The 23567-nt window shown below is 41.4% G+C and overlaps 1 pseudogene; it reads left to right on the top strand.

Moving 5' to 3' along the window:
• The first annotated feature begins 5781 nt into the window (after window positions 1–5781).
• On the top strand, window positions 5782–5900 carry LOC134939160 (5S ribosomal RNA; annotated as a pseudogene).
• The last annotated feature ends 17667 nt before the right edge of the window (window positions 5901–23567 follow it).

The following is a 23567-nucleotide window of genomic DNA, read 5'->3' as shown; positions in this document are numbered from 1 at the left end:
ACAGGAGCAGGCTCCTCCAGACCTTCCGGTAGGTCTTTTGTTTGTGCCTCCTAGGTTAAGACAGCGAGTGTTCCTGGAATTCCATGCCAAGAAGTCTGCAGGTCACCCGGGTATTGCCAGAACTCGGGAGTTGCTATCTAGGGCGGTGTGGTGGCCCTCGGTGGCTAAGGATGTGGATCAGTGGGTTCGGGCATGTGACATCTGTGCCCGAAATAAGACTCCTAGAGGGGTTCCTGTTGGCCCATTACATCCACTCTCTATCCCATCTAAGCCATGGACCCACATTTCAATGGATTTTGTGGTGGACTTGCCCAAATCCTCGGGGATGACAGCCATCTGGGTTGTCGTTGACAGATTTTCGAAGATGGCGCACTTCGTTCCACTGGTTGGGCTGCCATCGGCCAGACGCCTGTCTGAATTATTTATGCTGCATGTTGTGCGTCTCCACGGGTTGCCACTTGATGTGGTCTCTGACCGCGGATCCCAGTTTGTGGCCAAATTCTGGAGGGCATTTTGTTCCGATCTCCAGATTTCTGTCAGCTTGTCGTCAGGCTACCATCCGCAGTCTAATGGGCAGACTGAAAGGGTGAACCAGTCCTTGGAGCAGTTCCTCAGGTGTTATGTCTATAAGTGTCAGACTGACTGGGTTGCTCATCTGTCCATGGCGGAGTTTGCCTATAACAACGCGGCTCACTCTGCTACAGGGATCTCTCCCTTCCTTTGTGTGTATGGGCATCATCCTAAGGCCAATTCTTTTGACCCCCTGGACTCCACGCCTGGTGGTTCCTCTGTGGTTTCGGTCCTTAGAGGTATTTGGCGGAAAGTGAAGAAAGCCCTTGTGTCTGTGTCATTAGTGACCAAAAGGGTTTTTGATAAGCGGAAAAGACCCTGCAGCTTCAAATTAGGAGACTTCGTCTGGTTGTCTACCAAGAATTTGAAGTTGAGACAGCCATCTCATAAGTTAGGGCCCCGGTTCATCGGCCCTTATAAGATCACCAGGGTTATCAATCCGGTGGCATTTCAGTTAGATCTGCCCCGTTCTTTGGGTATCAATAAAACATTTCATTGTTCCCTTTTAAAACGGGCGATTAGTAATCCTTCTTCCAGTGGAAGACCTTCCCCTCTTCTGATACGTGGCCAGAGGGAGTTTGTTGTTGAAAGGATTCTTGACTCCAAGGTGGTTCGGGGTCGGCTGTCATTTTTGGTGCACTGGAAGGGGTATGGCCCGGAGGAGCGGTCGTGGGTGCGCAGTTGTGATCTTCATGCCCCCAGACTGATACGCTCTTTCTTCTCGCAGTTCCCCGATAAACCCGGTGGTAGGGGTTCTTTGACCCCTCGTCAGAGGGGGGGTACTGTTAGGGTCTCCTGCCCTGTGCTGCCACGTCGTCATGGCAACCGGGAGACAAGTGCTAGTGGAGTAACCTGAGCGCAGCTGATACTCCGGTTCGGGTCTTTTGCTGTGCAGTGGTTATAGGCTCTGTGCACGGCAGGGGATCCGGTGCTGGTTTTTGTGCTCACAGTCTGTGAGGTCTGAGTGGGGCGTGGACAGCACCTGCTTTATAAGGCCTCTTTTCAGGGTAAGCAGATGCTGCTGAATCTCTGTTGGTTAGTCAGTTCATGAAAGTTAGCCAGTACTGTGTAGCTTTGTATTTGTTTGTTGCTTACTGCAAATAGGCCTGGGGATTTGGTATTACACTCTGCCAATCCAGACCTAGCAGTAAGACTGGAGTCAGTCGTTTAGCTTGCTGGGGTTCTGTTATTACTCTGTGAACTTAGCAAGTTTGCGGCTGTATTCTAACACTTGCCTGTCTAATCCTGTCTCACTGTGCTAGGTGTCAGGGGTCAGTTTAGTGGCAGTAAGCTTAAACCTGTGCACTGCAAGTGAGAATCAGGATTGTGGAGGCTCTCCTTGTGTCTATCATTCCATCTCTGACCAAGGTGTTTACTGCCACACCCGTTGGTAACCCTTTAGGGTTTTGCTGTTGCCCTTAGCAACAGCATTTCGGGTTCTCTACGTATTAAAACACAACATCTTGCTTTTTACATCTGAGCAGTTCTAATACAAGGGAGATACCCAGTTCCTTAGCCTCTGGGCTTCTCTGTTCACTGTGTGTGTATTTTGTTACCCTATCACCTTCTGTGTACGTTATGTCATATTCCCCAGTTTGTCTGTGAGTCCATTTGTTTTGCATAACAGTTCAAACACCAGTACATTCCTGGAGACACTGGAGTGCATAACAGTTCTGACACTAGTACTTTCCTGCAGGCACTGGTGTGCATAACAATCTCTCAGGGTAGATCTCCGGTGGATGTACAGGGACAACAGGAGTTCTTGGTGGAGAAGGTTCTCGATTCCAAATTGTCCCGGGGCCGGCTTTATTTTCTGGTTCACTGGAGAGGCTATGGTCCGGAGGAAAGGTCTTGGGTCCTGGATAAGGATCTTCATGCCCCGAGGCTCAAGAGGGCATTTTTTTGGGAATTTCCTCGGAAACCTGGCTTTAGGGGTTCCTTGACCCCTCCTCAAGGGGGGGTACTGTTAGGCGCCGGGGTCCGCTCGTCTGCGCGGCCCGGCGCCTAGCAACCAGGGACGCCGTGCGCGTACAGCCGCCGGCTCCCTGGCAACGCTAGACGCCGGGCGCGCTGAGCCGCACGGACCCTAGCAACGGGGACGCCACTGGCGGACCGCGTTCCCCGTTGCTGGGTCCATTTGAATTTATAGTGCACCTGTTCTCTTGCCATGCAGCAATGCAGCTGCACGGCATTTATGCTAATCAGCTCTGTCAGCAGCTGATTGGAGGACTCCTGTTTAAATACACTCTCAGGGCTTCCCACAGACGCCATTAATAGCTTCCTGCATGCTGTCTTTGTTTGCTGAGAGTCTGTTTCCAGTCCTGCTGTATCCGGTCGTTCCAGTCTTCTGAAGTCCTGTACTCGGGAGTTGTCATCTCGTCCCTGGAGTCCTGACTGATCACCGTTTAACATCCAGTGGTGTTCGTGAGTCGCGGCTTTGCCGTGTGTAGCGGCTTGGCCGCTTTACCCTTTATTATTTGTGTTTGGAGCATTTTGCGGAGGGTTCCGCTTCCACAGGTCCACTCTGGTATCCGGCGGTGCTGGGTAGGAGTATTGGACAAGTGGATTTTGGTTGTCTTTTTTCCTGGCGGTTTTTCCACACATACTTTAGGTTTTGTTAGTTAGCTCGTAGCCCCTGGCCTGTTTGTTAGTTAGAGGTCCTCTTGTTATCATCCTGCCTCGGATTTCCCTTTGTCTCTCATTAAGACCGGGGGGCACCGGAGTTGGGCAGACATAATCCGCCCTTCAAACGTGGCTGCCAAGGGCTCAAGAAACCATAGTCTCGCAAGGGATTTCCGATAGCACGGGTGAGACAATAGAGTTAGGGCTCCAGGGGCTATTATTCTTTCCTGCTCCCGTTACCAGCATTCCATTCCAGTGCTCTGGTCATTGTCATAAGATCTCCTCTGGCCAGGAGTGCTGGAATCATAACAGGAAGATGCCATCATCAGCAATTATGCGAATCAGTCGAAATCAGGTCTGAAACTGGTATCGAAATACTACCCGTTAGAATCCAAAGGGAGCAATCTTAAAATCTTTTATGAACTGACTGGACATTTGTGAAACCGAACAGGAGGAAATAAAGTAGAAGAACATCACAAACCGAGAAAGTGAAGGACTTAAAAAACTACAAAAGTACAATGGCATATTCATAAAACAAGCTGACAAAGGGGGGGCCTTGTCATAATGGATCGCGACAAATACACCAAAGAAGCCTTAAGATTACTGGGGAACAAAACCTTGTACGAAAAATTAATAGGCGATCTGAAAGATGCATTTGTTGAAGAATTACGAATACTATTATTACACGGTTTATGTACAGACACTATCACTAAAAGTAAATTTCAATATTTAAATAGTTTAGACCCCACTACCCCTATATTTTACTTTATTCCAAAAATTCTCAAAAATCATTCCAACCCACCAGGAAGACCAATAGTAGCAGATGTTGACTGACTTACCTCGAATCTATCTGAATACGCTGATGTTTTTCTAAAAACCTACGTGAAATAATTACCATCTTATTTAAAAGATACCATCTCTGTGTTAAACGTATTGAGAGACCTTGAATGGAAAGACACGTACATGTGGGTGATAATAAATGTACAATCATTATACACTTGCATAGAACACATCAAGGGGGTCACAGCATGTAGGGGATTTTTAGATAAAGATGTCTCATTAACAGCCATTCATAAAGATTTTATAAGCAATATTATGTATTTTAGTCTTCAACACAATTATTTTAAATTCCAGGACCAGTTTTATCTACAACGCTGTGGTACCGCGATGGCTACAATCTTTGCCCCCACTTTCGCAAACCTTTTTATGGGGTGTTGGGAGGAAAAAGTCACATATAATAACCAGGATTTTTAAAAAACACATTGCTTTTTATTGACGTTATATTGATTATATTTTAAAATTTGGGATGGTACAGTTGAGCGTTTTTTTATAATTTTTTTTACTTTCTTGGTAACAATGAAATGAGCCTTGCATTCACATCCAACATAAATAAAGAGTCAATAGAATTTTTAGATCTGGTCCTGACAGGGGAAAACGGATGTAACACAACAAAGAACTTTGTGAAACAAGTAGACACGAACAGCTACCTCCACTATAAAAGCAACCATCTCAAGCATTGGAAATACAACATCCCCTTTTCTCAATTTAATAGAATTAAAAGGAACTGCAGTAACCAGAAAGAATGTGACTAACAACTGGCATTATACAGCAAACGATTTAATGAAAAAGAATACCCAGAGTCAATTCTAGAAGGAGCCATGAGTAGAGCCAAAACTTTGGAAAGATCAAAACTGCTGGAATATAAACAAAGAGAAAATAAAAAGATTGTACGGCGTTCATTACAACATACAACTGGCAAGAGGCGTCCATTGGCAATTCACTCAATGACCATTGGGGAATTTTACTAATGAACCTGATTCTCAAAGAACTTTTACCTCCACGCCCTGAAATTATTTTCAGAAAATCACGGAATCTAAAGGACATTTTGGCCCCAAGTATGTTAACTAATGCACAAGAGGAAGTCGTTTACTACCTAAATGCACAGGATCACACAAATGTGGCAGATGCAACATATGCAAGTTCCTAAATCTGGTTAGGAAGACCTTCACGGACTCAGAAAAAAGGAGTATAAAATTAAAGACTTTATCAATTGTAACACCCAATCTGTCATATATTTGTTGGTATGCGACTGTAGAAAGCAATATGTCGGAAAAACGAAAAGACCATTGAAAATGAGGATACAAGAACATATCCGAAACATACAGAACAAGGTGGAATCTCATGCTGTCTCAAAACATTTTAACATAACACACAAGTCTAATCACTAACTTTTAAAGCCATCAAATTGGTCAAACTGGGAGAAAGAGGAGGCAACTTAGCCAATAAACTTTCACGAAGAGAGATGTTCTGGATATTCCAGTTACGGACTCTACACCCGATGGGGTTTAATGAGAACTACGAAATTGCTCCATTTTTATGAAAGAACATCACACTGAAGAGCGAACAGTATTCCCCATTTTCCACCCCACATATCCTACCCCACTTTCCCTACCACCACCACCTCCACACACTCATGTTCCCATTCTGCACTATATCACTGTATTGGTAGTCACTGACACTGTTATGTTCAATTAACCACCACTTAGTTCACTGTAGCGGGCAACACAGGCATGGTTAAAAAAGAAAATATTCTACAGTCAAACCACACTGGAAAGGCCCAATCTTGACCGAACTTGGAAGCAAAGCAGTGTTGGGCCTGATCAGTACCAGCAAGGGAGACCACCTGGGAAGATCAGGTGCTGTAAACTAAACTTGTAATACTGAATATGCTGTCTGTGCATACTAGATAACACAAATAATTAATATATCAATACACATAGAAGCACCATTATGACAAAGCTATACAATAGTGCACATATTCACTTTAATACATAAAAGCACCATTACAACAAATGCTATACAATAGTGCACGTATTCACTTTAATATTTAATATCACTGATATATTAAAAATGTTAATTGTCATGGCACTATCACAATCCTCTTTAAATCTCCATTTTCTTTTATCTTTATATATTTGTATAAATTTTTATATATTTTTATATACACTGCTCAAAAATATAAAGGGAACACTTAAACAACTTCTGTGAAAGCAAACTTTCCACTTAGGAAGCAACACTGATTGACAATCAATTTCACATGCTGTTGTGCAAATGGAATAGACAGCAGGTGGAAATTATAGGCAATTAGCAAGACACCCCCAATAAAGGAGTTGTTCTGCAGGTGGTGACCACAGACCACTTCTCAGCTCCTATGATTTCTGGCTGATGTTTTGATCACTTTTGAAAGCTGGCGGTCCTTTCACTCTAGTGGTAGCATGAGACGGAGTCTACAACCCACACAAGTGACTCAGGTAGTGCAGCTCATCCAGGATGGCACATCAATGCGAACTGTGGCAAGAAGGTTTGCTGTGTCTGTCAGCGTAGTGTCCAGAGCATGGAGGCACTACCAGGTGACAGTCCAGTACATCAGGAGACATGGAGGAGGGCAACAACCCAGCCGCAGGACCGCTACCTCCGCCTTTGTGCAAGGAGGAAAAGGAGGAGCACTGCCAGAGCCCTGCGAAATAACCTCCAGCAAGCCACAAATGTGCATGTGTCTACTCAAATGATCAGAAACAGACTCCATGAGGGTGGTATGAGGGCCCGACGTCCACAGGTGGGGATTGTGCTTACAGCCCAACACAATGCAGGATGTTTGGCATTTGCCAGAGAACACCAAGATTGGCAAATTCGCCACTGGCACCCTGTGCTCTTCACATATGAAAGCAGGTTCTCACTGAGCACATGTGACAGACGTGACAGAGTCTGGAGATGCCATGGAAAACATTCTGCTGCCTGCAACATCCACCAGCATGACCGGTTTGGCAGTGGGTCATTAATAATTTGGGTGGCATTTCTTTGGGGGGCTTTACAGCCCTCCATGTGCTAACCAGAGGTAGCCTGACTGCCATTAGTACCGAGATGAGATCCTCAGACCCCTTGTGAGACCATATGATGGTGCGGTTGGCCCTGGGTTCCTCCTAATGCAAGACAATGCTAGACCTCATGTGGCTGGAGTGTGTCAGCAGTTCCTGCAAGATGAAGGCTCAGTATTAGGACCGCTATTGTTCAATATTTTCATTAACGACCTAACAGAAGGTCTAGAGAGCATGGTGTCAATTTTTGCAGATGATACCAAATTGTGTAAGGCTATAAATACAGAGGAGGATGCCGAGTCTCTTCAGAATGACTTAGTTAAATTAGAAGCATGGGCAGCCAAATGGAGAATGCGCTTCAACACAGACAAGTGTAAGGTAATGCACTGTGGTAACAAGAACAAAAATTACACCTACCTACTAAATGGGGTAAAATTAGGGGACTCTGTACTGGAAAAGGACTTAGGTGTCCTCATAGATAGCAAGCTAAGCAGTAGTACCCAAAGCAGTACTGCAGCAAAGAAGGCTAATAAGATATTAGCATGCATAAAACGGGGTATTGATGCTAAGGACGAGAGTATTATACTCCCGTTATATAAATCACTAGTGAGGCCACACCTTGAATACTATGTACAATTCTGGGCACCGTACTACAAAAAGGATATCCTGGAGCTTGAAAAGGTACAGAGGAGGGCGACCAAACTAATTAAGGGCATGGAGACGATGGAATACAAGGAAAGGCTTGAAAGACTAGGCATGTTTACATTGGAAAAGCGGAGACTAAGAGGGGATATGATCAACATCTACAAATATATAAGGGGACAATACACAGAGCTTGCGCGGGACCTGTTTTTGGTTAGATCAACACAGAGGACTCGTGGACACTCGCTCAGGTTAGAGGAGAGGAGATTCCGCACAATACGGCGTAAAGGCTTTTTCACGGTAAGGACAATACGTGTTTGGAATTCCCTGCCTGAGGGAGTTATAATGGCGGAATCTGTCAACACCTTTAAGAATGGGTTAGATAAATTCCTATTGGATAAGGATATCCAATAGGAATTTATCTAACCCATTATAGTTACTATAAATTGTTATGATTCCAGTATTCCTGACCGGAGGAGATCTTATGACAATGGCCAGAGTACTGGAAGGGAATGCTGGTTACGGGAGCAGGAAAGACTAGTTGCCCCTGGCGCCCTAACTCTATAGTCTCACCCGTGCTATCGGAAATCCCTTGCGAGACTATGGTTTCTTGAGCCCCTGGCAGCCACGTTTGAAAGGCGGATTATGTCTGCCCAACTCCGGTGCCCCCCGGTCTTAGTGAGAGACAAAGGGAAATCCGAGGCAGGATGATGACAAGAGGACCTCTGACTACAACAGGCCAAGGGCAACATGCTAACTAACCAAACTTGAAGTATGCGCGGAAAAACCGCCAGATAAAAGGACAACCAAAATCCACTAGTCCATTACTCCTACCCAGCACCGCTGGATACCAGAGTGGATCTGTGGGAGCGGAATCCTCTGCAAAAGCTCCGAAACACAAATAATAAATAATAAGTAATAAAGCGGCCAAGCCGCAACACACGGCTACGCCGCGACTCACGAACACCACTGGATGTTTAACGGTGCTCAGTCAGGACTCTAGGAACAGATGGCGACTTCCGAGTGTAGGACAACTGAGGACAGGAACGACCGGATACAGCAGGACTGGAAACACTCTCAGCAAACAGATACAGCATGCAGGAAGCTATTACCGGCGTCTGTGTGAGGCACCGCAAGAGCATATAAACCAAAGCCCTCCAATCAACTGCTGCCAGTGCTGATTGCATGAATGCCGTGCAGCTGCCTTGCTGCACGGCCAGGAAACAGGTGCCCTTACTAATTTAAATGGACCCAGCAACGGGGAACGCGGTCCGCCAGTGGCGTCCCCGTTGCTAGGGTCCGTGCGGCTCCGTGCGCCCGGCGTCTAGCGTTGCCAGGGAGCCGGCGGCTGTACGCGCACGGCGTCCCTGGTTGCTAGGCGCCGGGCCGCACCGACGAGCGGACCCCGGCGCCTAACAGTACCCCCCCCTTGAGGAGGGGTCAAGGAACCCCTAAAGCCAGGTTTCCGAGGAAATTCCCGAAAAAATGCCCTCTTGAGCATTGGGGCATGGAGATCCTTATCCAGGACCCAAGACCTTTCCTCTGGACCATAGCCTCTCCAGTGCACCAGAAAATAAAGCCGACCCCGGGACAATTTGGAATCGAGAACCTTCTCCACCAAGAACTCCTGTTGTCCCTGTACATCTACTGGTGATTTCCCCTGAGAGATCTTCCGAGGAAATCTACTGGAAGAAACGTATGGTTTCAACAGGGAGCACTGGAACGTATTTCCGATCCGGAGAGCTCTTGGTAAACGTAACCGGAAAGCAACTGGGTTGATTTTTTTAATAATATGAAATGGTTTAATAAATTTGGGGCCCAATCTAGCTGAGGTTTGTTGAAGTCTAATGTTACGAGTCGACAACCATACCCTGTCTCCCACCTTAAAAGTGCAAGGACGTCGGAGCCTGTCCGAAAAATTTTTCTCTCGAAATGCCGCTTTTTTGAGGGCAAGATGCACTTTTTTCCAAATGACTCTGAGATGAGAGGTTAAGGTTAGCGAGGAAACAGAAGAATGTTGAAAAAAAGAATTAGCTCTGGGGTGAAAACCAAAAACTGAAAAGAATGGAGACACATTAGTGGAGGAATGACAAGAATTATTGTAAGCAAACTCCGCCAAAGGAAGAAACTCGGACCAATCATTCTGGAGTTTGGCTGAGTACAAACGCAAATACTGTTTTAATGATTGATTAACTCGCTCGGTCTGCCCGTTGGATTGGGGATGGTAACCGGATGTTAAAGACAATTTCATCTTTAATGAGGCACAAAAGGACTTCCAGAATTGTGCAATGAATTGTGGACCCCGATCAGAAACAATATCAGTGGGCAACCCATGAAGTCTGAAAACATGGCGGAGAAACAAAACTGCCAATCCCTGGGCAGATGGCAGTCGGGGAAGAGCAATAAAATGAGCCATTTTGCTAAAACGGTCCACTACCACCCATATGACTCGGAATCCGGCTGACAGAGGGAGGTCTACCACAAAATCCATGGAAATGTGAGACCATGGCCTGAGAGGAACATTTAAGGGCATAAGTTGCCCGATAGGCAAGGAACGGGGAACCTTATGCTGTGCACAGACCTGACAAGAAAAAACAAACTCCTTAATGTCTTTAGAAAGACCAGGCCACCATACTGAGCGGGAGACTAATTCCAAAGTCTTAGAGATCCCCGGATGCCCGGCAACTTTGCTATCATGAAATTCAGTCAAAACAGTAGCTCTCAAAAACTCAGGGACATAAAGACGACCAGCAGGAGTATTTCCAGGAGCTTGATGTTGAAGCTGCTTTAACTGGGTAAATAAATCTTGTGTGAGGCCTGCCCAAATGACTGAAGACGGAAGTATGGGAGTAACAGGACTGTTATTATGAACTGGAAGAAAACTGCGTGACAGGGCATCCGCCTTGGTATTCTTGGAACCTGGCCTAAAGGTGATAATAAACTTGAAACGAGTAAAAAATAAAGCCCAACGAGCCTGCCGGGCATTCAGCCGCTTAGCTGATTCGATGTACTGAAGATTTTTGTGGTCAGTCAATACTGAAATGGTATGTGTTGCTCCCTCAAGCCAATGTCTCCACTCCTCGAAAGCCCATTTAATAGCCAGTAACTCCCGGTTACCAACATCGTAGTTGGATTCAGCGGATGAGAATTTCCTGGACATGAAGGCACAAGGATGTAGTTCCAGAGACTCCGGATCCTTTTGAGATAGGATAGCCCCCACTCCAACCTCCGAGGCATCAACCTCAACAATGAAGGGCAATTCTGGGTTGGGATGTCTGAGGACTGGAGCTGAGACAAAAGCTTGTTTCAAGGCCTGAAAGGATAACTCAGCTTCACGTGACCAGTTGGTAGGATCCGCTCCCTTCTTAGTCAGTGCCACCATGGGAGCAACCAGGTCGGAAAAAGAATGAATAAATCTTCTATAATAATTCGCAAACCCTAAAAAGCGCTGAATTGCTTTTAAGTTGGTGGGTTGCGCCCAACTAAGGATGGCTTGGAGCTTCTTAGGTTCCATGTAGAATCCCCGAGGGGAAATAATGTACCCTAAAAAGGATACCTCCGTGACATGAAACTCACACTTCTCCAGCTTGGCATATAGATGATTTTCACGTAATTTTTGAAGAACCTGACGCACCTGGGTAACATGTTGTTCACTTGAGTCAGAATAGATCAGGATGTCGTCTAAGTAAACGACCACGAATCTTCCTAGAAAGTCACGGAGCACATCGTTAATGAGATCCTGGAAAACTGCCGGAGCGTTAGACAAGCCGAACGGCATCACCAGATACTCGTAGTGACCCGACTGAGTACTTAAAGCCGTCTTCCACTCATCTCCAGACTTGATTCGGATGAGGTTATATGCTCCCCTCAGGTCAATTTTGGAAAAAATCACAGCCGAACGCAGATGATCAAAGAGGACAGAAATCAGCGGCAGAGGATAAGTATTTTTAACTGAGATCTTATTCAGGGCTCTAAAGTCAATGCATGGTCTGAGTGATCCATCTTTTTTCTCCACAAAGAAGAAGCCTGCACTTAAAGGGGATTTAGATGGTCTGATAAATCCTTTCCCTAGACTCTCCTTAACATACTCATTCATGGCCGCAGTGTCTGGCCCGGATAAAGCATATAACCTTCCCTTTGGCAATGTGGCACCGGGAATTAGCTCAATAGCACAATCATAAGGCCGATGGGGAGGCAGAATGTCCGCATTGCCCTTGGAAAACACATCAACCAAGTCCTGGTATTCCACGGGAATGAGTTCGGGAATGGCAGCAGCTATTCTAACGGGAAACGTATTACATTCCTTATTACAGATGGTACCCCATTGTGAAATCTCCCCCGACTGCCAATCAATGGTGGGATTATGAAAGGCCAGCCAAGGGTGACCCAGAACCACTGGAACTGCTGGGCAATGGGTAAGGAAGAACTCGATCTTTTCGGAATGAAGAGCTCCTACCGTAAATAGTACAGGAGGTGTACAGAGGGAAATAACCCCATTGGACAAGGGACTCCCATCTAAACCATGCATGGTGATACACCTACCCAAGGCTAACTGAGGAATACCTAAGGCCTTGGCCCAAGTTAAGTCCATAAAGTTCCCTGCAGCTCCACTGTCGACAAAAGCCGACACCGAAGAACTGAGGCTGCCAAAGGAAACTTTAGCTGGGACTAAAAGGGAGTTATTCGAGGAGATAAGCTGCAGACCAAAGTGAACCCCCTCACAATTCACTTGGTCGAGGCGTTTCCCGACTTGTTCGGACAATTACGGGCAAAATGTCCCTTACCCCCACAGTACAAACAAAGACCAGAGTTTTGCCTTCTGGCTCTTTCTTCTGGAGACAGTCGGGAGAGACCCATCTGCATGGGCTCCTCTACGTCCTCAGGAATGGAAAATACACATGGAGTAGTCCTGACTGGTGCTCCTTTTTCAGCCCTCCGCTCTCTGAGACGTCGATCAATCTTAATAGAAAGCTCCATGAGTTTATCGAGTGTCTCAGGAGCGGGATACTGAAGGAGACTGTCCTTTATAGACTCAGATAAGCCGAGGCGAAACCGACTGCGCAGGGCTGGGTCATTCCAGCCACAGTCGTTCGACCAACGGCGAAACTCTGTACAATAAACCTCTGCAGGATTTCTACCCTGTCTGAGAGCGCGTAACTGACTCTCAGCGGATGCCTCTCTATCAGGGTCATCATACAAAAGCCCTAAAGACCCCAAAAAGGCGTCGACTGACAACAATGCCGGATCCTCTGCTTTTAAACCAAATGCCCAGGTCTGAGGATCCCCCTGGAGCAAAGAAATAATGATTCCAACCCGCTGAGATTCAGTACCTGAGGAGATCGGTCTTAAACGAAAATAAAGTTTACAGGATTCTTTAAAATTAAAAAACTCCTTCCTATCACCAGAAAAACGGTCAGGCAAGTGCATTTTTGGTTCAGGGACTACCCTCGGGGAAGTTCGTAAAAGATCTTCCTGCGACTTCACCCGCAGGGAAAGATCCTGAACCATCTGAGTAAGTTCTTGAATCTGGCTGACTAGGAGCTGACCAGGATTTGGCCCTAAACCTGTGGGATTCATGAGGCCGATAACTCTTAAAAAACTGAATAAGGAAAAAATCAAACCCTGTTTAATTTTAAGTTTTGGTTTGGCCGGTAATAATGTTATGATTCCAGTACTCCTGACCGGAGGAGATCTTATGACAATGGCCAGAGTACTGGAAGGGAATGCTGGTTACGGGAGCAGGAAAGACTAGTTGCCCCTGGCGCCCTAACTCTATTGTCTCACCCGTGCTATCGGAAATCCCTTGCGAGACTATGGTTTCTTGAGCCCCTGGCAGCCACGTTTGAAAGTCGGATTATGTCTGCCCAACTCCAGTGCCCCCCGGTCTTAGTGAGAGACAAAGGGAAATCCGAGGCAGGATGATGACAAGAGGACCTCTGACTACAACAGGCCAAGGGCAACAAGCTAACTAACCAAACTTGAAGTATGCGCGGAAAAACCGCCAGATAAAAGGACAACCAAAATCCACTAGTCTATTACTCCTACCCAGCACCGCTGGATACCAGAGTGGATCTGTGGGAGCGGAATCCTCCGCAAAAGCTCCGAAACACAAATAATAAATAATAAGTAATAAAGCGGCCAAGCCGCAACACACGGCTACGCCGCGACTCACGAACACCACTGGATGTTTAACGGTGCTCAGTCAGGACTCTAGGAACAGATGACGACTTCCGAGTGCAGGACAACTGAGGACAGGAACGACCGGATACAGCAGGACTGGAAACACTCTCAGCAAACAGATACAGCATGCAGGAAGCTATTACCGGCGTCTGTGTGAGGCACTGCAAGAGCATATAAACCGAAGCCCACCAATCAACTGCTGCCAGTGCTGATTGCATGAATGCCGTGCAGCTGCCTTGCTGCACGGCCAGGAAACAGGTGCCCTTACTAATTTAAATGGACCCAGCAACGGGGAACGCGGTCCGCCAGTGGCGTCCCCGTTGCTAGGGTCCGTGCGGCTCCGTGCGCCCAGCGTCTAGCGTTGCCAGGGAGCCGGCGGCTGTACGCGCACGGCGTCCCTGGTTGCTAGGCGCCGGGCCGCACCGACGAGCGGACCCCGGCGCTTAACATAAATAGGGATAAAATGCAATGGCTGACAGCAGCATCAGTCAGAAATTTTAGTCAAATCATCATGCATAGGACACCACAAATAGGTTGAACTCGATGGACAATTGTCTTTTTTCAACCTCAGATACTATGTTACTATGTTACTATTAAGGGATTGATGCTATGGAGTGGCCCGCCCATTCCCCAGACCTGAATCCAATTGAGCACATCTGGGACATCATGTCTTGCTCCATCAACCAACGCCATGTTGCACCACAGACTGTCCAGGAGTTGGTGGATGCTTTAGTCCAGGTCTGGGATTATATCCCTCAGAAGACCATCTGTCACCTCATCAGGGGAATGCCCAGGCATTGTAGGGAGGTCATACAGGCACGTGGAGGCCACACACACTACTGAGCCTAATTTTGACTGGTTTTAAGGACAATACATCAAAATTGGACAAGCCTGTAGTGTGTTTTTCCACTTTAATTTTGAGTGTGACTCCAAATCCAGACCTCCATGGGTTAATATATTTGATTTCCATTGATAATTTTTGTGTGATTTTGTTGTCAGCACATTCAACTATGTAATAACAAAGTATTTAATAAGAATATTTCATTCATTCAGATCTAGGATGTGTTATTTTTGTGTTCCCTTTCATTATATCATCGACATTTATATATTCAACTATATATCTATATATCATCTATCTCTTTATCATCATCTCTATATTTATATATCATCTATATATCTATATATCATATATCTATATATTATCTAAATATCTATCTATCTATATATATGATTTATATAAATAAATTATCAATTATTTACATATTATCTTTATATCTATATTTCTTTTATCTATAAATCATCTATAACTCTATATATCATCTATATATATATATATATATATATATATCAGCTATGTAGCTATATATCATCGATTTATTTACATATCATCTTTATTTCAATAAATCTTCTATCTAAATTTAATGTATAACTCTATATATCGTCTATGGCCCTCATTTTAAGTTGATCGCTCGCTAGCAGATTTTAGCAACCATGCAAATGGACAGTCGCTGCCCACAAGGGAGTGCATTTTCACTTTGCAGGAGTGCAAACACCTTTGCAGCATTGCGCCTGCATACAAATTTTGTGCAAAACAAGACCAGCCCTGTAGTTACTTATCTGGTGCGATGATTGCTGCGATGAGTGACACGGTAATGATGTCAGATACATGCCCAGCAAACGCCCAGTCTCACCTGCATTTTTCCAAACACTCCCTGAAAATGGTCAGTTGACACCCAGAAACTCCTGCTTTCTGTCAATCTCCTTGCAATCGGCTGTGCGACTGAAAGCGCCGCTAGAACCTGTTCAAAACCACAATGCTATTGTTACATGTACGTAGCGTGTGTGCATTTTGGTGCATACGCATGCGCATATTTGTCATTTTTTTACCTGATCGCTATGCAGCGAACAACGGCAGCTAGTGATCAACTCAAAATGAGGACCTATATTTCTGCATATCAACTAAATATCTATATATCATCTATCTATATTTAATCTAAATATCTATTCATGTGGTTATCATATGTTTATATTATCAATTTATCTATATATCCATATAAAAAAGTATCATTTATCATTATATTTTCTATATTTCTTTATATTATTATATATGTATATCTATATATCATCTCAGAATGTATCATCTAAATATCTATATATTATCTATATATCTATATATCATCTAACTATATATCATCTATATATCTATACATCTATATATCCATGTATGGTTGCACTCACATCCAATATAGGTAATCATCAACTGGGGTGACTCCCACGAAGTCCAGGACCAAGTTCAGGCAGCCAAATATAGAGAAGAAACTAGAGGAGCACTCACCAGATTTAGCACTTTTAGAAAATTTAATTCATACTTAGCAGCATATGATCTGTTCCATCAACGTTTCGATCCATTCCGGATCTTCCTCAGGATGTACAATTCATGCAGCACAAAAATAAAATAGTACAAATGCCCAGGCAGCAGTATCAAATGTTCTAAGCCTGACAGGCCCCTATATGTACCCACAATAATCTAAAAAGGGCGCCAAAATTCAAATCAAGGCATTACCACAGATCTAACCATATGTGCAAAATGGGGGAATTACCATGGTAACCATCCCCGTGTAACCTAATCATCCCAAAGGTAACAGTCACAAACCACCCCTGCATAATGGTTTAACCTACACCTTCATCTAAACTTACATCAGGTGTTAAATCGTAGGGCAGCTCCGGCGTGCATTCCACGCACTGCCCGTGGAGCGCTCAGCACTTTCTAGTAGTGACGTGGTCTTACTCTCGCCGTGTCACTTCCACCCTCGCATCTTCCCCAGTGACCACGTCTCCAAGGACACGATGTCACCGGGATATACTATGGCACCATCCTAGTTTAACATTACTAATTATACTCAGGGGGTGATTTATATACCATAATCAAATGTAACTTTATCACTAATTAATGGTTACTTGGTAAGCATATTAACACCATATAATCTCAATTTCAATAGCAGAATGTTTATAGGTACAGGAGCCATTCAGGATGGAGCATACTTGATAATTGCATCCATTGGAGAGCATGAACAATTTCTAAACACAAACATCTATAAAAAATGAAAAAAACATATAAAGAATAATAAGAAATAAAAAAAGAAGATAAACCATAAAGAATAGAGAGTGTGTTGGCAAAAAAAAAAACATTTTTTGGAACAAAAGCCCAAGATATATATAATTACACAAGAGATTTTTTTATATATATTTTATCTTGTTTAAAAAAAGGAATTAGTTGCTGTTCATTATAACAATTTTTAGCCCCAAGTAATAGAGCTCATGATGATAATTAAAATTGTTATAGCAGTCTCCCAAATTCAACGAAGAAACATACTGAATGAATTATATTCATTTAACCCATTGGGTGAGACAGTTCCCAAATGAAATATCCATCTTGCCTCGAGTTTTTTGAGGATAAATGTTCTATCTCCACCGCGATCAAGGAGGGATAAGGTCAATATCTGATGTACAAGGGTCATGAAATGATGAGCAACCGGCTTGTCAGTAACCCCAGTCTATAGGGCCTGGCAAATCGTCATCCTATGGTTGGCCATTCTCTCATGAAAAGTACATGTGGTCATCCCAACGTAGGACAACCCACATGGGCAAGTGAGTAAGTATATCACATACTCCATACGACAATGGAGCTTATACCGTATTGAGATTGGTCTTCCAGTCTGAGGATGTGGAAAGCTCGCACCTGGCACCATTGCACGACAGGTGGTTCAGCCAATGCATTTAATGCATTCTGGTCTCTGTGTGTGTAGCCAGGTATTATCTTCACTTTTATTCACCACGCTGGGCTGCATCAATAATTGTTTTAACTTTCTACCCCTCCAATAGGACATCATCGGCATTTCTTTATTGTACATCGCTAGAGAGGAATCTGTGGAGATGATAGGCCAGTGCTCCTTGATGGATCTTGCAACTTTAGAAGATCATGCATCAAATTGGGTCACAAAAGTCATATGTTCATGTCTCTTTTTTACTTGTTTGGATGTCTTACTGTGTGCTCTGGTGAGGCAACCCTCTATAGTCTGCCCATTGTACCCCTGTTGAGAAACTGCTGTTTCATTTGAATTATCTGTCCTTCAGCAGTGTCCGGGTCAGAATTATTCCTCAACACCCGCATGAACTGCGAAATGGGGAGACTATTTTTCAAGTGCTGAGGGTGATTGTTTGCAGCATGTAATATAGTGTTCCTATCTGTATCCTTGCAAAACAAAGTAGTTTTCAATCTTGGGCCATCTCTCAATACAGTTACGTCCAAGAAATTGATAGACTCACGACTACAATGACCCGTAAACCGGACACTGCTATCAAAAGAATTCAATGTATTCAACATATCAATAAAATTCTCCTCAGTGCCCCTCCACAGCAGGAAAATGTCATCAATACATCTTTTATAATAAATAATCCTATCACCATAATTAGAAAAAATGTACGTCGATTCGTACTCATGCATGAAGACCCCTGCATAAATAGGGGCCACATTGGACCCCATTGTGGTCCCTGCGCATTGAATATAATATCTTCCCTTGTACATAAAATGATTATGCACTAAAATGAGTTCGAGCAACTCCAATATCATCTCTGTCGGAGGCCCAGTGGAAACATGTTCACTCATTAGTTTCCGAACTGCAGCAATGCCCTGGTCATGCGGAATAATTGTGTATAGAGAGGATACATCTAGCATGGAAAGCAATATGTCATCAGTTAAATCATCAAGGGGCAATATTTTATCAAGAAAATCACTCATATCACTCAGATAACTGGGGATATAATGCACCAGATTCTGTTAGAAGCTATCAACAAATATGGCCAGGGGTTGTAGAAGCAAACCCCTGGCAGAGATTATAGGCCTGCCAGGTGGATCTATCATGGATTTATGGATCTTTGGCAAAACAACATAAATCACTGGGCAGACTGGATGGTCAACCCTAAGGTATTCCACAATCTGATCAGTGAGCCAACCACAATTTTCCGCTCTGTCAAGGGCATTATCAACAGTTCTTTTTATTCGTGGAATTGGATTAGAAGTGCAATGCATATAAGTAGTACTGTCAGATAATTGACGTCTAATCTCACGATCATAGTTGAAAGTATCTTGTACCACTATTGCCCCGCCCTTGTCGGCGGGACGACTAGTGATAGCCTGATTCTTTTTGAGTGCTTTTAAAGCTTGATATTGATCAGCTGATAGATTGCTATACAGAGATTTAGCATCATGAGTTTCAAGATCTTGTTCTACCATCCTCAAATAGGTTCGCACACAGGCATTTGTACACAGTGGATCAAACATACTTGGTTCCTGGAGTGATTTGGAGTCAAAATTATCAACCCCAACTGTGTTCTTATTGTCAAAAAACTCATTAAGTCTGATTTTACGGCCAAATTTGTACTGATCCACAGCCAAATTAAACCGATCATGTGTGGAAGTGGGGACAAAAGACATACCTAGAGCAAGTAAAGATAATTCAGCAGGAGATAATTTGTGTTTCGATAAATTAAAGACAGAGTCTATATTCTCCTTCTCCTCCTCCCCTTTCGCCCTGTGCCCCCCTCTCCTCGGGTGGGGCCTGTGTTTACCATACAATTGTCTTGATAACCTCTTGAACGGTGGTCTAAAAAACCACTGGGTGGCTGAGAGGCAGAAGTGTCAACATCAGAGGAAGAGGGAGAGGTAGACTCAGATCTATACATCTATATATAATATATGTGTATATCATCAATAAATCTATATATCATCGATATAGCAATATCTCTATATAACATTTATGAATCTATATATCATCTATCAATATATCATCTATATATCATCTATATATCTTTATATATTATCTATCTATATATCATCTATCTATATATAAATTTATATATATCACTGCTCTATATATCATCTATGTATATATCATCAATATATCTATTTAACATTTATATATCATCTATCATTCTATCATCTACATTTATATATCATATATATATCTATATATCATCTCTTCATAAATCATCTAAATTTCTAAATATCATCTATATATCTATATATCTTTATAAAATGTATGTATATATCATCTATATATCTATATATCATCAATATATCTTTATATCTATAAAACATTTATATATCTATATATCATCTATTACTATATCATCTATATATCTTTATATTACCTATATCTCTATATATCATCTGTGTACATATCATTTATATTTCTATATGTCATCTATATATCAATATAACATTTATATATTAAAAATATAATCTATCTTTATATCACCTAGATATCTATATATTTGTATTTCATCTATTTATCTTTATAGCTATATATCATCTATCAATATATCATCTAAATATCTATATATCATCTATATATCTTTATATCATCTATCTATTTATCATCATGTCTATGTTTACATATCTATATATCTATAAATCATCTATCTATATATTATCTAAATATCTTTATATATCATATATATATAATTCATTTATATAAATATATATAATCAATTATTTATATATTATCTTTATACCTGTATTTCTTCTATCTATAAATCATCTATAACTCTATTTATCATCTATATTTATATGTATATATCTATATATCATCTATATAGCTATATATTATCAATTTATTTACATATCATCTTTATTTCTATATATCTCCTATGTATAACTCTATATATCATCTATATTTCTGTATATCTCATATATATATATATATACATCTAGATATCATCTATGTTTATATCATCAAAATATCTATATATCTATATAACATTTTTATATCATCTATCAATATATCATCTGCATTTCTTTATATATATATATATATATATATATCAAATCTCAGAATGTATCATCTAAATATCTATATATTACCTTTATATCTATATATCAATTAACTATAAATAATCTTTATATATATATATACTTCTATATATAATATATGTGTCTAGCATCAATATATCTATATATCATTGATATATCTATATATCTATATAACATTTAGAAATCTATATATCATCTATTATTATATCATCTATATTTCATTTATATATCAATATATTTTTAATCTATCTATCTATCTATATATATATCTATATATATATATATCCTATCTATATATTATATATGTATATATCATCAATATATCTATATAATATTTATATATCATCTATCATCTATATTTATATATATCATCTATATATCTATATATCATCTCTTCAAAAATCATCTAAATATATATATGTCATCTATATATCTATATATCTATGTATCATACATCTATATATCTATACGTCTATATAAACTTTATGAATATGTCATTGATATATCTATATATCATCACTATATCTTTATATCTATAAAACATTTATATATCTATATATAAATCTATCATTATATCATCTATGTATCAATATATCATCTATGAATATATAATCTAAATATATCTATTATCTATATATCTATATATCATCGGTGTATATGTCACCTATATTTCTATATATCATATATGTCTATATAACATTTATATATCTATATTTAATCTATTTATCTATATATCTATATTTCATCTATAAATCTATATATCATCTATATATAAATATCATCTATATATATAAATATCATCTATTTATCATCTTTATATTTATTTATCATCTATATATCTATATATCATATATCTATATATTATCTAAATATCTATATATAATTTATATAAGTATATGTGAGGATACGGGATTCTTCTAATCACTCAGACACAGAGCCGATGAAACCAAAGTGATGGGTTTTTTACTCACAGCACACAGTAGTAGATAATTCACAGGAAACAGAAGTAAATATAGCCCAGAAACAGTATGCAAGTAGCAGCCCAGATAGTAAGTCCCAGTAGAGGATTTAGGTCCACAGCAATTCCACACAGAAGTTCCAGATAAACAGGTCCACACAGCAGAACTATTACTGAGTCCACACAGCAGTGGTAGCAGATTAGTCCATGCAGTAGCAAGTACATATAAGTCCACACAGCACTGGTGATGCATTTCACAAGGTACCCTGGCAGAGTATCACCCCTTAGCCAGAGTCCTGCAACTAACATCCAGAGCTGACCTGCACAACCTCTTTTAAAACCTTCCAAATGCCCATCATGCCGTGCTCACCTAGGGAGGAAATGCAGATTCCTGATTGGTGGGATCCCACCTCAGGTATTTCCCTACTCCCTCCCACAGCTGGCCCCGCAGTGTCTGTCAGAGACCAGGATGTAACAGAGGACAGTAAACAGCAGGAATAATGACAGGGAAATTGGTTTAAGTCCTGATTGTCCCCTGTGGAGGAGAAGCTTCAGAGAGACATTACCTGGACCTCAAATCTGTTTCCTGTGTGACCATATAAGGATCACAGGATTATCCATGATACTTGTAACCTCATACCAGACTGGCATCCTCCTACAACAACATAACATGACATCACTATGTGCCAGGTCACAGCCCACCTGTATTTACCTGGGTAAGATTATAGTTCAGAATATATTAGCTAATGGATGAACACACACATGGGGTAATAGTGACACAAGCCAGAGAGACATGGGAACAGAAGAAATAAAAAGTACATTAAACGCTATAAAGATTGAAACATCAAAAATACAGTATTAGCCCCTGCCTATATCTTTACAATATATGTCATGAATTATCTACATATTATCTTTATATCTATATTTCTTCTATTTATAAATCATATGTAACTCTATATATCATTTATATATTTATATATCTATATATCATCTATATGTTTATATAGGATTGATTTATTTACCTATCAACTTTATTGCAATATATCTTCTATCTAAATTTCATTTATAACTCTATATATCATCTATGGCCCTCATTCTGAGTTGATCACTCGCTAGCAGATTTTAGCAGCTGTGAAAACGCATAGTCGCCACCGACAGGGGAGTGTATTTTCTCTTTGCAGGAGTGCGAACACCTGTGCAGCAGTGCGCCTGCAAACACATTTTGTGCAAAACAAGACCAGCTCTGTAGTTATCCTGTGTGATGATTGCTGTGATGAGTGACATGGTAATGATGTCATATACACACACAGCAAACACCTAGCATCGTCTGCATTTTTCCAAACACTCCCAGAAAATGGTCAGTTGACACCCAGAAACTCCCACTTTCTGTCAATCTCCTTGCAATCGGCTGTGCGACTGAAAGAGTTGCTAGAACCTGTGAAAAACCACGATGCTAGATGTACACGCATGTAGCGCATGCGCATTGCGGTGCATATGTATGTGCAGATTTGCTGTATTTTTACCTGATCGCTACGCAATGAACATTGGTAGCTAGCAATCAAATCGGAATGAGGGCCTATATTTCTATTTATTATCTATATATCTATTTATCATCTATTTATATTTAATCTATATATCTATTCATCTAGATATCATCTATGTTTATCTCATCAATATATCTATATAAAATTTTTAGATCATCTATCATTATATCCTCTACATTTCTTTATATTATATATATGTATATCTATACATCATCTCAGAATTTATCATCTAAATATCTATATATTATATATATATATATATAATCTAACTATATATCATCTATATATCTATACATCTGTGAGGA

This window comes from Pseudophryne corroboree, chromosome 6, assembly GCF_028390025.1.
Source record: "Pseudophryne corroboree isolate aPseCor3 chromosome 6, aPseCor3.hap2, whole genome shotgun sequence".
Classification (NCBI taxonomy): domain Eukaryota; kingdom Metazoa; phylum Chordata; class Amphibia; order Anura; family Myobatrachidae; genus Pseudophryne; species Pseudophryne corroboree.
Note: the sequence above shows the minus strand (reverse complement) of the source record. Positions and strands in the feature narration are given on the sequence as shown.